This window comes from Scyliorhinus torazame, chromosome 21, assembly GCF_047496885.1.
Source record: "Scyliorhinus torazame isolate Kashiwa2021f chromosome 21, sScyTor2.1, whole genome shotgun sequence".
Taxonomy (NCBI): Eukaryota; Metazoa; Chordata; class Chondrichthyes; order Carcharhiniformes; family Scyliorhinidae; genus Scyliorhinus; species Scyliorhinus torazame.
Genome location: NC_092727.1, coordinates 111,438,861 through 111,454,782, shown reverse-complemented (window position 1 = coordinate 111,454,782; position 15,922 = coordinate 111,438,861). Strand labels below are relative to the sequence as shown.

The window sequence follows — 15,922 nt, the reverse complement described above, 5'->3', positions numbered from 1 at the left end:
AAGTGGATCTTTTAAGAAACAATTTGAAAGAACATTTAATGGAACATTTAATTGGAAAAAATTAATTGGGTATTCTAAATTTATTTTTAACGGAAGCTCTGCTCGGGATGTAAGTGCATTGCCATATCCATGAACTTTGACAAAGAATCATCCAGACTCGAAACGTTGGCTCCCTTCATTCTCCAGAGATGGTGTCAGACCTTTAAAAAAATTTTTTTTTAGAGTACCCAATTCATTTTTTCCAATTAAGGGGCAATTTAGCGTGGCCAATCCACCTACCTTGCACATCTTTGGGTTGTGGGGGCAAAACCCATGCAAACACGGGGAGAATGTGCAAACTCCACATGGACAGTGACCCAGAGCCAGGATCGAACCTGGAACCTTGGCGTCTTGAGACTGCAGTGCTACCACTGCGCCACCGTGCTGTCCTCAGATGGTGTCAGACCTGCTAAGATTGTCCAGCATTTTCTATTTTTGTTTCAGATTCCAGCATCCATAGTAATTTGTTTTTATATTATTGCCATATCCATGGATTGCCTTACAATAAAATCACAGGAACAATTCGTGGCAGCGGTAATGCTCTCGCTGCTGTGTCAGAAGATCGTTGGTTCAAGTTTCAGTCCAGGACATAGTTAGCACATTGTCTAGGCTGGGGCTTCAGGGAATAACTAGATATGGGGGAGTGCTGTATTCTCAAGGTACCATCTTTCCATCATGATACTAGGAGGTTCTCCCAATATCCATTGGTTATCTTTTAAATAAAAACAGATTAACTGATCGTTTATCTCATTGCTGTTTGTGGGATCTTGCTGTGTGAAAATTGGCAGTCACACTTTCCTACAAACCACAATGACCATACTTAACAAACTGGAAACATTTCAGAACATGCTGGAGGATGTGAAAGGCGCTATATAAATACAAGTTAATTGTTTTTGGTTCACGCACATGCAACTAATTTATAGCCGACTGCATGAAGATGCCATACTTGAAATACTGCTCTCTACAGATACTGACCGACCTGCAAAGCGCTGGCAGCTTTTTTCTGTTTTGATTTCAGAGCCTGCAGTCTGGCCACTGTTGACAAATCTATTTTACCCACAATTAAATTTGAGGAATTAGCAAAATGCCTGTGATTTATCTCAAAGTGAGGAAGTGCGCAACTCAGAAAATGAATCCTGCATTTGAAAACAATTTCTCCCAGTCAGACCGTGGAAAAGTTTAAATTCAATTACATTTCTGTGAATAGTGGGTGGAAACACAAAACTCTCACAAGACTGGTATCGTCGGTACAGTACATTCTGAGGGATTAACTTGTAGAAATGGAACAAAGGCAACAAACATAGACTCAAGCTCACTTCAATAAGGATGAAGTGAAACAAACAGGTGACAGGGATAATCGCTGTACATCTTGATTTGTGCCTCTGCGGATAAAATTTCATGTGAGGGCTTTTTTAACAATCGGCCAGTTTATACCAGATGTATGGAGTATCAGTAGTTTTCTTCTGAGGGTTTTTTCTGAAACAGGCGCTTTCTATGAGTCAATTGCACAATACTTCATGTCACACAGTGTACAAATATTGCCAGTGGCCGTCGCCTTTGAAACCGTCTTTTTTTGCAGCCCAATTATGCAATCTTTGGGGTCACATCCATTTCTTGAAGTTAAACGTCACTTTGCTGCCACTTCATCAGCCCGTAACAGATAGCTTCCATATTGAACCCACCAAACATTCTTTCATGGTGCGTGCAGCAGCTTTGTTAATGAGCAAGTCAAATCACAAGAAAATAATCAGTGCTTTACTGAAAAATACAATGAGTGTCCCTGCCATAGAATCATAGAATACTCACAGTGCAGAAGGAGGCCAACTGGCCCATTGGGTCTGCACCGACTCTCTGAAAGGTCACCCCACCTAGGCCCACTCCCCATCACCCCGCCTATCCTTCGGACAGAAAGGGGCATTTTAGCATGACAAATCCACCTAGCCTGCACATCTTTGGGCTGTGGGGGGAAATAGGGGCACCCGGAGGAAACCCACGCAGAAACGGGGCGAACGTGCAGACTTCACACAGACGGTCATGCAAGGCTCGAATCTAACCCGGGTCCCTGGCGCTGTGAGGCAGCAGTGCTGACCAGTGTGCTACCGTGCCACCCTTTTCTGAGTAATTTAGACAAAGTTCTGTTGTGTTTCCCTTATATTCACAAGTGGCATTAATGATGTCTTTACAGCGGCACGGTGGTCCAGTGGTTAGCACTGCTGCTTCATGGCGCCGAGGACCCGGTTTCGATCCCGGCCCCGGGTCACTGTCCTTGTGGAGTTTGCACATTCTCCCCATGCCTGCGTGGGTCTCACCCCCACAACCCAAAGATGTGCAGGGTAAGTGGATTGGCAAGGCTAAATTGTCCCTTAATTGGAAAAAAAATAATTGGGTACTCAAAATTTTCTTTTTAATGATGCCTTTGCAGAGAATGAGGAAGTGACAAGAAAAATCCATTATGATAACACCACACATGTACATAAATTAGACAGAGCTTGCATTTATGTAGCTCCTCTCAGAACGTCAGAATGTCCCAAAGCACTTTACAGCCAATGAAGCACTTATGTTGTGCAGTCACTGTTGTGATGTAGGAAACCTGGTCGCCAATTTGCACATAGCAAGATACTGCAAACAGTAATGAGATAATGGCCTGATAATCTGTTTTTGTGATGTTGATTGAGGTATAATGATTGGCCAGTACAACAGGGAGATCTCCCTGCTGTTCTTTGAAATGGTGCCATCGGAGCTTTTATACCCACCCAAGAGGGAATATAAGGCCTCCTTTCAATGTCTCATCCAAAGGATTTGAACCTCCAACAGTGTAACACTCCCTCAGTACTGCACTAGTTTCAATTTTCCACTTGAGGGGAAATTTAATGGCTAATCCACCTACCCTGCATATCCGAACAGGCGCCGGAATGTGGCGACTAGGGGCTTTTCACAGTAACTTCATTGAAGCCTACTTGTGACAATAAGCCATTTTCATTTCATTTCATTTTTTCATTTCATTTCATTTGGGTTGTGGGGGTGAGACCCACGTAGACACGGGGAGAATGTGCAAACTCCACACGGACAGTGACCCGGGGCCGGGATCGAACCTGGGTCCTCGGCGCATTGAGGCAGCAGTGCTAGCCGCTACGCCACCGTGCCTCCCTATAACCGGTATTTACATGGAACATTTAAAACAGCAAACATCCCAATGATCTTCACGAAACCCAAACCAGGCACCGAATAATAATAGCAAAATTACGAAGAAAAGCCATTTAACGCAAGGCAAAAGTGATGAGTTTTAAGAAGGTGGAGGAACAGTGATGTTTGGGTGGAGAGACTTACGGAGTTTCAGATTGCAGGGCCAAGACTGGTTGAAGACTCTTACTTTTCAGAGCAGGACGAGTCAGAGGTCAGAAGGACAAAGGCAGACAGGGACAGATGACGTTGAAATGAAATGAAATGAAAATGGCTTATTGTCACAAGTAGGCTTCAAATGAAGTTACTGTGAAAAGCCCCTAGTCGTCACATTCCGCCACCTGTTCGGGGAGGCTGGTACAGGAATTGAACCGTGCTGCTGGCCTGCCTTGGTCTGCTTTAAAAGCCAGCTATTTAGCCCAGTGTGCTAAACCACCCCCAAGTTGCAGAGATAGTTGGCAGCAACTTAGAATTCAATGTTTTAGATGTGAGGTTTAAGATGGGGGAGGCAGAGGTGCGGGTTTGGGCAAAGAAGGCAAAACTGCAGAGTGAAAATAATTACATTATAATTCAGTGAAAAGGGCAGCACTGTGTCGCAGTGGATTATCCCTGCTGCCTCACGGCGCCGAGGTCCCAGGTTCAATCCCAGCTCTGGGTCACTGTCCGTGTGGAGTTTGCACATTCTCCCTGTGTTTGCGTGGGTTTCGCCCCCACAGCCCAAAGATGTGCAGGCTAGGTGGCTTGGCCACGCTAAATTGCCCATTAATTGGAAAAAAATAATTGGGTACTCTAAATTTAAAAAAAAATAATAATTCAGTGAAATGTGTTATTATTGTGAAATTGTTTTAATTTTCTTTCATATTACTTGAACTGTGTATAATCATAGCATCTACAGTGCAGAAGGAGGCCATTTGGCCCATCGGGTCTACACCAACTGTCCGATAGAGCACCCCACCTACACCCATGCCCCACGCTATCCCTGTAACTCCACCTAACCTTTTAGACACTAAGGTAAATTTTAGCCAGGCCAATCCACCTAACCTGCACAACTTTGGACTGTGGGATACCAGAGAACGTACAAACTCCACAGTCACCCAAGGGCGGAATCGAACTCGGGCCCCTGGTGCTGTGAGGCAGCAATGCTAACCACTGTGCCACCGTGCCTATATCTCAACCGTATCCTGGGGTGATATACAACCTTCTTGAAAATTCCCTTAAAGAGCGATTCAATGCATTAGTCTCCAGATGGTCTTACATTAATAGAATGCTTTCAATGGCACATTTTAACATAAGTGAATTTGGCCATTGAGGAGAGCTGAACATGGAGAATTTTAGAGTTTCTGTTTGAGTGCCTCTCAGTTGGCACCACTTATGTGTATCATTATGTGCCAGCAGAATATTGTTTACCAGAGAATTGTGCAACTATTATAGATTTTCAGATTGTTGACTTGCAACATTCCTACTTGCTCGTTGACTCAATGCTGTAACACAGAGCTGTGTAGCGTGGGCAAGAATTTAAGATAGAGAGTGTAGGAAATGCCAGTCTGTTGCTGCAACTGAATAATTCACTTTGTGAAAGTATTAGAGAAAATGAATTGAAAAACAGTTCCCAGACCATAAATAGAAGCCATGTGATGTCTAGAGTGTGAAGTACACGTTTATATTTCACTCAACCAGAGAACTTTGGAGCAACACAAACTAAAAAATAAAGAAGGAACGGGATCAGTGAATAAGCACTATCTATGGTCCAGGACTCACCGTTGATATTAATTAATGAGTATTTAATACATTTGTCAGATTATTCTTTACTAACCCATTCAAAATATCCCACCATTAAATTAGAGGAACATCATATGGATGGATTAAGCATCTGAACATTAATATCAAATTCTAGGATTATAGCTGAAAGATCTCATTGTCATTTTGCGAATGAGATTCAATATTACAAGTCTTTTATGTGTGAATGTTGGATGGGGACAAGTTCACACTCCGGCTTGATGGTCCAAGAGCCAAATAATCTGTACAAAGCTTGCTGCTGACCATTCAGATATAATGGAGTCATTTTCAACTTGCCAGTAGAGCACCAGCTATAGATATTGGCAGAAAATCACATGGTTGCTATAACAAGTCCATGGCTCACAATGCTGGTTTCATGCCCAGGTGGTAAACTGAATATTACCTCTGGTATTTTTACTCAGTGAAAAGCTAAACAAGCTGTGAAGGCTGTAAGTTATGTTAATGGGGGAATTCAATCAACCAAACATATATTGAAATACCCAAGTGGCTCAGAGTCAGAGATGGTAAACGTAATGCATAATAGCATTGTGAGCAAGTGCGTCAGGGAAGCCAACAGAGGCAGTGCGCATCTTGAGTCGGTAATGCTGTAATCTCAATTATATACAGGGAATAGAAGTCATGACACCTGTGACACAGCATCATCAAATTCAAAGTAAGCAGGGAATCAGAAATCATTTCAATTGGGCTTCAGGTGTAATTTTTCCACATTGGCTGTGTTTTCTGGGCAGCCATCTGCAATTGCTTTTTTTAATTACATTTTTTTTTCCAATTAAGGGGCAATTTAGCATGGCCAATCCACCTACCCCGCATACCTTTGCGTTGTGGGGGTGAGAGCTCCGCAGACACGGGGTGAATGTGCAAACTCCACACGGACAGTGACCCTGGGCCGGGATCGAACCTGGGTCCTCGGCGCGTGAAGCAGCAGTGCCGCCCAGCCATCTGCAATTGTAACCCACAAGGGGGGTCACTTATTTAAGATGGAGGTAAGGGGAAATCTTTTTCTCTCAGAAGGTTTCGAGTCTCTGGAACACTCGTCCACAAGAGACAGTGAAACCTGACTCTTTGAATATTTTTAAGGCAGAGCTAGACTGATTCTTGGTCAACAGGGGGTGAGAAGTTATCGGGGGTAGGCAGGAATGTGCTGTTGGGCAGCACGGTGGCGCAGTGGTTAGCACTGTGGACTCACGGCGCCGAGGTCCCAGGTTTGATCCCGGCTCTGGGTCACTGTCCGTGTGGAGTTTGCACATTCTCCCCGTGTTTACGTGGGTTTCGCCCCCACAACCCAAAGATGTGCAGGGTAGGTGGATTGGCCACACTAAATTGCCCCTTAATTGGAAAAAATGAATTGGGCATTCTAAATTTAAAAAAAAGGAATGTGCTGTTTAGGTTACAATCAGATCAGCCATGATCTTATTGAACCCAGATCTGAGCAGGCTCGAGGGGTTCAGTGGCCTACTCCTAATTCATATGTTCACATAAACTGGAGCAAGCTCTAACAGCTAATAGGTAGACATTACAACAACCACTTAAATCTAAGTAGCACATTTAATCAAACATCCTAAGGAACTTCACAAACATTACAAAAGAAAATATGACACTGAGGTACTTAAGGAGCTACAATAATATAATAATCTTTATTGTCGCAAGTAGGCTTACATTAACACTGCCATGAAATTACTGTGAAAAGCCCCTAGTCGCCACATTCCGGCGCCTGTTCAGGTACACAGAGGGAGAATTTAGAATGTCCAAATTACCTAACAGCACGTCTTTCGGGACTTGTGGGAGGAAACCGGAGCACCCGGAAGATGCCCATGCAGTCACAGGGAGACCGTGCAAACTCCGCACAGACAATGACCAAGCGGTCAGATGACCAAAGGCTTGGTCAAAGAAATAGGATTAAAGGCGGGTTTTTAAAGGTGGAAAGTGAGGTAGAGAGCCAGAGAGGGCTAGGGGGGGTGGAATTTGGGCCCTAGCAACTGAAGACAGAGCCACCCCGATTACGAATGGGGATCCTCAAGAGATTGGAATTAAGTGAGTGAAGACATCAAAGAGAGTTGTGGGGCCAGAGGTGATTAAGGAAAGATAAGGCCATTACAGGATGCAGAAAGAAAAACCTCCAGATCCTACAGCATTTCAGCAAAACATGGCATAATATTTGTTCTGCAATGGGACAAGCATCTTATGGCCAGTTTCAACCAGTGTTTCTTTATGCATCCACAACCTGCAACTCAGTGAGTTTCACTCAGGAGAATGGGTTTCTATGACAAAATGGGTTATATGTTAATTTGCATTGTGCACATCACAAACAGTGACTAAAACCTGAGAACAATGTTTAAATACAATACAACCTCGATTGTATGTGCCTCAGTTATCTGTTCCCCAACAATCTGCATGATAAAACCTTCTGTGAGATATTATCTTGACACACATCCCGCCAACAACTTCTGCCCTGGTAGGAATCAACTTCAACCCAAGAAAAATTTAGTTCAGTTGCTGTAATTTGCATTGTACTTATCTTCATTGTGATGCACAAAATAGGACAGTTTTTGTGTATGACCAAAATCTCAGGACACTTAATTATTTATCAGCTTCCATTAGTGGAAGGAGGGGCCTCATTTATTATGGTAGATACATTTAGGTAGCAACTCTAACATAACAAAATGTCCCAGGATGCTTCTCAATTCCCATGGAGCTTACACAGTAATGGGAATCCTATAACTTAGTAATCAGTTTTTATTATTTAATAGCTTCCCTTGCTGACGGTTTCTTTAATGTTGTTATGCTAGCATTTAAATAAAAGTTCTCAAGTGATTTATTTAAAAAAGGGCGCACACAAGACCATGAGATTTGCCTTGGATGAAGAAAGCCCTGTAACCATTTGATATCATTTTCAGAACACCACCCGTTATGTTATGCAACAGTTCATTAAATTAGCCCAGCGGTCCTGTCCTGTGATTAGACCATAAGACCATGAGACATAGGAGCAGAATTAGGCCATTTGGCCCATCGGGTCTGTTCCGTCATTCAATCGTGGCTGATATGTTTTTCAGCCCCATTCTCCTGCCTTCTCTCCATAACCCCTTATCCTCTTGTTGTTGATTTTTTTGGAGGGGTAGGTTGCAAAAGTGGGTTTTTTCATAGTTTTTCTTTCTTATTCTCTTTCCTTTTTCTTCTTCTTCCTCCTACTTCTCTTTTCCTTTACCTTTTCTTTCTCTTTCACTTCCAAATGTAAGTTTATTGAATCATTGCTGTACTGTAAGCTATTTCATAGAATCTACAGTGCAGCAGGAGGCCATTCAGCCCATCGAGTCTGAACCGGCCCTTACAAAGAGCACCCTACTCAAGCCTACGTGTCCATCCTATCCCTGCAACCCAGTAACGCCCACTTAACCTTTTTTGTTGGACACTAAGGGCAATTTAGCACGGCCAATCCACTTAACCCGCACATCTTTGGACTGTGGGAGGAAACCAGAGCACCCGGAGGAAATCCACGCAGACACATGGGGAGAACGTGCAAACTCCGCACAGATAGTGACCCAGCGGGGAATCAAACCTGGGACCCTGGAGTTATGAAGCAACTGTGCTAACCACTATGCTACCGTGCTGCCCCATTTCCTGTGCTGTTATTCATTGCTGTTAAAACTTAATAAATATAACTTTTTAAAAATAGTAGTGTCAGGGCCTTACTCACTCTTTCAGGCAATTTATTGTTAACAGCTTCAAAGTAAAGAACATTTCTTAATTGTATTAATGTTTCCCTTTACTATCCTGAACTTGTGACCGCCTTGTCATAACAGATCTGCAAGTATTATTTCGATTTTACTTTATCTACTTAAGGTATCCATATCGTTCCATAGGATTCCATTGAATAAGTCTCTTTTTTAAAAATAGATTTACAGTACCCAATTAATTTTTTCCGATTAAGGGGCAATTTAGCGTGGCCAATCCACCTACCCTGCACATCTTTGGGTTATGGGGGTGAGATCCATGCAGACATTGAGAGAATGTGGAAACTCCACAGAGATAGTGACCCGGGGCCAGGATCGAACCCGGGTCCTCAACGCCACATGCAGCACTAATCACTGTGCCACCTTGCCGCCCCTGTAAAGTGCATAGCTAGCTAATCAAGTTGAATGCCTTGGCAAGTCTACCCTTTATAATGAAACTTTGCAAAAGTGCCTTTCTTTTTTTAAATAAATTTAGAGTACCCAATTCATTTCTTCCAATTAAAGGGCAATTTAGCGTGACCAATTCACCTACGCTGCACATCTTTGCGTTGTGGGGGCGAATCCCAGGAAAACACGGGGAGAACGTGCAAACTCCTCACGGACAGTGACCCAGGGTCGGGATCGAACCTGGGACCTCGGCGCCGTGAGGCAGCAATGCTAACCGCTGCGCCGCCGTGCTGCCCCTTAACAACAGAGACTTTAAAATGCATTTTATACAGCAGCATGTTATTTCCAGTAATAGATTAAAACCTAGCATACCTGGTGATTCTGTTACGGTTATTAGTTTTGCAGAGAATACGTCAACTTACCTCAACTGTAAAGAATATTTGGGCATCAATGCCCACCAAGACCAGCCCTCCACCCTCTTTGTCATGCATTTATCAAAAATATTATATCACCTAGAGCGGTTCCTAAGCAGTAATCTCAGTAATGAGTTCACATGACTGTGAAGGTGAGCTTCACTCGGTGATGTCAACCAAAGCCCTCAGTGAGACTGCGAACAGTAATTACTCTCCCAGGTATCCATTGTTCTGTATGTTATGGAAAACTAAAGAAAGCTCCTGAGATACCCAGAGAATTGCAATATGGGATACTCTCCAGGGGTGATGTATGGGTCAGGACTCAGCGTAAGCATGCTGCAAGATGTGATCGGTCCAATTTTAACTCTGGAAGTGAATGGGATTTGAATTAAAAATCTCATCCCATGGTCTCTGGTTTGGTACCAATCAAAACATCTTCGTTATTTTGTCTTTGTTTACTCCTTGTATTAAAGCCAACAATTTGTGTGGATGTTGTATTGCATTCAAATCCAAAAAGGCAGTGAGTGCAGTTCTTCCTTTTCTACTGAATTCTGAGATAAAGATCGCCACCCCCTTAAACCCCAGGACTCCGGTGGTTAGTGTACTGTGGGTGTAACTGAATGTCACCGACTGGGAAGAGACCAGTTCTTTTTATTTCTTTTTTAAAAATAAATTTAGAGTACCCAATTCATTTTTTCCAATTAAGGGGCAATTTAGCATGGCCAATCCACCTACCCTGCACATCTTTAGGTTGTGGGGGTGAGACCCACGTAAACACGGGGAGGAGGGAAGACTCCAGATCAATCTCTGACCTCTGCTAGATTAATTGATCTCAGCACAACAGCAGTCAGTGTGTTCCAACCGCCTTTACTGCCGCTGGATTCAGGAGATAATCCACCAGAATTGTAACTCCTAGCCACTATCCACTTACACCTGCTAGAAGGGCTCATGTGTGGATATTGAGAGACAAGAGTTTCAGGCTATGACTTGATTCGCGTGAATGAATAGCTTGCTAACATTGATTAGGCTCACACTTGGGTGAGATATGGGAGAACAACGATGTTATTGTACCCCAGGAAGAATGTCTTCAGGACAGAAGCGGAGAAGATTGATGGATAAATAATAGGCCGGAGGGGGTGTAAAATTCTCTTAATGTCTACTATAAGCTTCGAGAAAGTTTCTGCAAAATTACAATTATTTTTAAAACAAGCTTTTTAAAATAACATCGGAAACCATTGGGGACTAATCACTGTAATATTTTTGTTGCCTACTGTCAGTTAAGTGGAAGATTGTCTGCTGGGAATAAAGCAACAAGACAATGCATAAAATAGATAACTGCATTATTTTTTATAGGATCCTCAGACCCTTTAGTGGAATTTGTATGAAATTTCATTGGTATTTAAAGAGCAAAATAGCTGATTGCCCTTCTAGCCAGAGGATGCCCTTCAAAACACATTTGATGACTTATTTTACCAAAGCTGAAAAAAAATCAAGTTGTAAATATTTGAAGTATTTCTACATGTTTGTAAATTCATATGGTCACCTGGTGAAATTAGCACAACTATTATGAGGGGGTGCACTACAGCATTTGAAGAACTTATCTGAAAATTGTCAGGGACTGCAATCAAATATTTTAATTAGCGCTTCATTCTGTGTTGCCTTATAAAATGTGTGGGGATATCTGTTTTGACACTAAATGAAGGCATTGAATGGACTGAGCAGAAGATAGGGCATTAGCGCATGATAATACAGGTTTACGTTGAGGATGTTATATAAATGCAAGTTATTGTTGTTGTAGCACAGGTAAACTCTTGTAGGGATAGATGAAATGAATACTACAGAAGCTCTTAAAGGGTCTGCACGTTGTTGCATTCTAAGGAAATACCTGAATTTCCAAAAGCAATAAAACACAAAATCCACTCTTTCCAGCATAAAATACAACAGTACCTTTATTATAGTTGAATCATATTCACCTTATGAGCCTCTAATGAAGATTAACCTTCTCTTTTGAGAAACAATGTTAATGTGCTTTCAGTGGTGAATCCTTTAAGTGTCTCAAGTTTGCAAATACTATACCTGAATACTGTAAAGCATATTCTGAAGCTAGGTTCTGAAATGTATCTCTAATCTCCTCCCACTATAATCTAATCCTTAATTTACATTGTGTCAATGTGGCACACTCAGAGGTGATAAGAGATTGAAGACTAATTAAAATGGATACTTAAAATGTTCAAACCATTTGACTATTTAATTATGCTTTGATACATAATGCCCTCCATGGGAAAAAAATGAAAATAAAGTTGATGTTAACACAGTGATACGAATGGTCTTGTAAATTCCGATTTGATGACATTAATATGGTTTTCTCTCCCTGTCCATCTACTGCAGGCAATAGGACTCTAGTGTGTTACGTTGGTCTATTAAAATTGTTAAATCTCCTGAAATTATCAGACATTTATTAGGTTTAGATATTTTACGTAACCATCCTAAATTTTCCAACAGCTATAACTGTTGTTTTACGATGATTTCATTTATTTTACACAGGATGCGGGGATCTTTTACAATGTTGTGCTGCGTTTTGTGATCACGTTCCACCAATCTGTCCAGCTTCTGTGAAAAATACAAATCTAAGGCCTTCCAGAATAAAAGTCCACCAGTGCAAGGCAGGGGAACACAGAAAACCGTTCCAGGCAGCAGGTAGTGCACAGGTTAGCTACAAAGGTCGAAGTGCAAGCTAGTAAATAATGATGATCGCCAGGGCAGTGGTGTGCATCATAACACTCTTCTCTAAATTCCTTTAAAAAAAAAAAATTTAGAGTATCCAATTCATTTTTTCCAATTAAAGGGCAATTTAGCATGGCCAATCCACCTAGCCTGCACATCTTTGGGTTGTGGGGGCGAAACCCACGCAAACACGGGGACAATGCGCAAACTCCACACAGACAGTGACCCAGAGCCGGGGTCGAACCTGGGACCTCGGTGCCGTGAGGTGGCAGCGCTAACCACTGCGCCACCATGCTGCCCCTTCTCTAAATTCCTTTCCGTCATATGATTGAATACAAACATGGTTGGAGACAAATAGCAAAAATTTCAAAAGTTTAAATTTTTTTTTAGAGTACCCAATTAATTTTTTCCAATTCTGGGGCAATTTAGCATGGCAAATCCATCTAACCTGCACATCTTTGGGTTGTGGGGGTAAAACCCACGCAGACACGGGGAGATTGCTCAAACTCCACACAGGCAGGGACCCAGGGCCGTGATCGAACCCGGGTCCTCAGCACCGTAGGCAGCAATGCTAATCACTGCGCCACCATGCCCTCCTTGAGAATTTCAAAAGTTTTTTTAAAATATTCTTATCAAACAAACTTTACTTGGATAACAATACAATCGCAAGTAACAATATCTGGTGATTTTGTTTTTAAACCAGGCTTTTCAAATTGAACCTCCCAAAAGATATTTACGTTAGTGTACATGTGCCAAGTTCTTTTGTCCCTTTGGCCGATGTGCTTTTACAGTAGTGAAATTCTGCCTATTTATTCTAACATTTGAATAAGGCTAAAAGGATACGGCTGAAGAAACTGACTTTTAAAAATGAGCCGCCTACAAAATAAATGAGTAAAAACATTTTTGTCAATAAAAAGAATTTGGCAGCTACTTAATGGAACTCAATGAATAGTAAGAATGCTTCGCATTGTGTAAAACTCATGTGAATTTTTCACTAATGCATACTTGGATCTTTCACACCAAGGAAAAAAAAACCTCACCATCACAGATTTCACAGAGTTATCCTCTATGTATTCAGCATGTGTTTGCTGTTTTGCTCCTTTTACGCAATCAATACAATCTCACATCTGCATGATATTCTAGAAGCTTCTACAGACAGCACGGATACAATTTCCTACAGACTTTACCAGAAAGTCTGGAAAACAAAATTAGGCGATAAGCTAAGAAAGGTCAAATAAGGACATGACACCTCCCAAAGTGGGCTGAGTGAGAGCCAACACCCTGAACCTTCCTCTGATTTAAGGTACTGGTGAAGGAATTAGAGGAGCCGTGGATACGTCTCTCCCTGAACATCACAGTAAAATGATGATCCTGAAACTTTAATTAACACGGCCTGAGAATAGGTAAGAAAAGGGGCACTGTTTCAAATGAGAAATATGCCAAAGGAACTTCTAATGCAGCTCCAAAGGCGGGAAAGGAGAAATATTGAGCTATCTGCAATCACTAATTTTCCACAGAATGAATTTGAAAGGAATTTAAGGAGTAATTACATTGTTGATCATAGAATTTACAGTGCAGAAGGAGGCCATTCAGCCCATCAAGTCTGCACCAGCCCTTGGAAAAAGCACCCTACTCAAGCCAACACCTCCACCCTATCCCTGTAACCCAGTAACCCCACTTAACCTTTTTGGACACTAAGGACAATTTAGCATGGCCAATCCACCTAACCTGCACATCTTTGGACTGTGGGAGGAAACCGGAGCACACGAAGAAAACCCACGCAGACACGGGGAAAACCTGCAGACTCCGCACAGACAGTGACCCAAGCTGGGAATCGAACCTGGTACCCTGGAGCTGTGAAGCAACTGTGCTAACCACTGTGCTGCCCTATGATGAGATTCTATGTTTTACATTTACAACTAGATTTACATTTTATGAAATTCAGGCAGATTGAAATTACTAGCAGCGACCTATGATTTATTTTTTTAAGTTCCATGGGTAAATTCAGCAAAGGTTATGTCCCTGAGCTACATTTGTATGGATTAAAAAGACCCCAATGCAATTATTGTCAAGAGTGAGTAGCTGATCTCAGCCAGTGGAAAGGTTAAACTGGCCTCAGTGCCCACGGACCAGGTAAGGGAAGAAAGTCGCAGAGCTCCTGCTCTTTATTTAATTTTCCTTTCTGGAAAGTACAATCGTAGACACATCAGCTGACAATGAGATCAGCCACAGCTGTAATGCTCTGCACAGTCAACTGGCCTTTAACTAGTCATTGTGTAGGTTAACATATGAAGAATGGTCACTTGCGCAAGCTAAGAGAGGGTTTCTGGCATCTGTCTAACCAACCCTCAACGTATCAGCAGTTTCAGGAAAGGAGATTTAAAAAAGAATAGAATACTCTTGCTAATATATAACAACTTGCATTCATAGAATCATAGAATTTACAGTGCAGATTCATATATCACCTTTGACATCCCAATCCATTTATGGCGACATGGTCAACCTTCTTATATCTACATACAGGGATATGGTCAACACTATACGGAGGTTTAGTAACATTAATGCACTTTCCTTTCACAAATATTGTGTACAATAGGACTCTAATGTCTATGATTTCAGCAGGCTGAATGGGATTCAATCTTCTAGTGGCATCTAGGAAGAACACTTGAGATGTGAGTGTAGGATTTTTGTCAGCAATTAGCATTTCGCAGAAAGTGCAATTCCTGTTTATAAACAATGTAACCAACTGGGGATCACTGGGCGGGTCAATACCTTTGTAGAGCAGAATGGAGATTTTTAGGAAGATGTCTACAATCAAAATGCATTAAAAAAAAAAAAATCACTATTCAGATCATAGAGGAAAATTGGCCAAGGTTAGTACTTTTGATGACTGTCCATCACACCCTGTTGGAAGAATGTGGGTGTACAGTTCAGGTGAGGTTAGGTGGGGGGCAGGGGTGTTGTTGCCCCAAGCATTCATATAATGTGCTTACAGCCACCATGAAGAATAACAAAGGAATCATTGCCACTTAAATGAAGCCCCCAGAGGCTGAGTGGTTCCCAGCAAGAGTGAGGGAAGAAAATTGCAGCAGCAAAAATTGGTAATAAAGAAATTGCAACGCATTTTTACTTTTTCCATGTAGTTTGCTCCTAACTGCTAAAAGAGGTAGCCTAGTCAATCCAAAATAATTACCATGCTGTAAGTCTTTCAAGGTAGTGTGGACAATGAAGAAACAATGACCAAATTTCTCCAGCCATCAGTACTCACAATGACATCGACAATTGCGTGAACAAAACTTCTCACCCTTTTAGCTAAGATCAGGCCCAAGATCAGGTGCAGCTTGCATCTTGTCTAACTCTCTTGTGGAGACCATGAATTGGATTCCGTTTGAATTTTAAATAGTTTTTTTGGAGCAAGCAAGGAGATGGATTAAGAACTTGCCCTGTCTAGTCTACGCATTGACTTTGTAACTTTAACAATGGATCAAATATTTAAGTTAACTTTCACAGAATTTATGCTGCACTTTCAGGCACTCTTTAAAAAAACCTGCTTTAAAAATTTCTGTATTGTTATTGTTGCGTTTGCTTTGTAAGAGGGGAAAAATTGTTGTTTGGGAAACAAAATTTCAATAAAACATATTAAAAAAAAACCTG

The 15,922-nt window shown here is 41.8% G+C and overlaps 1 protein-coding gene across 3 annotated transcripts in view; it reads right to left on the bottom strand.

Moving 5' to 3' along the window:
* etv4 (ETS variant transcription factor 4) overlaps positions 1-15,922 on the bottom strand; it is a 117,494-nt gene that overhangs the window by 99,849 nt on the left and 1,723 nt on the right. The gene's annotated exons all lie outside the window — the stretch shown is intronic.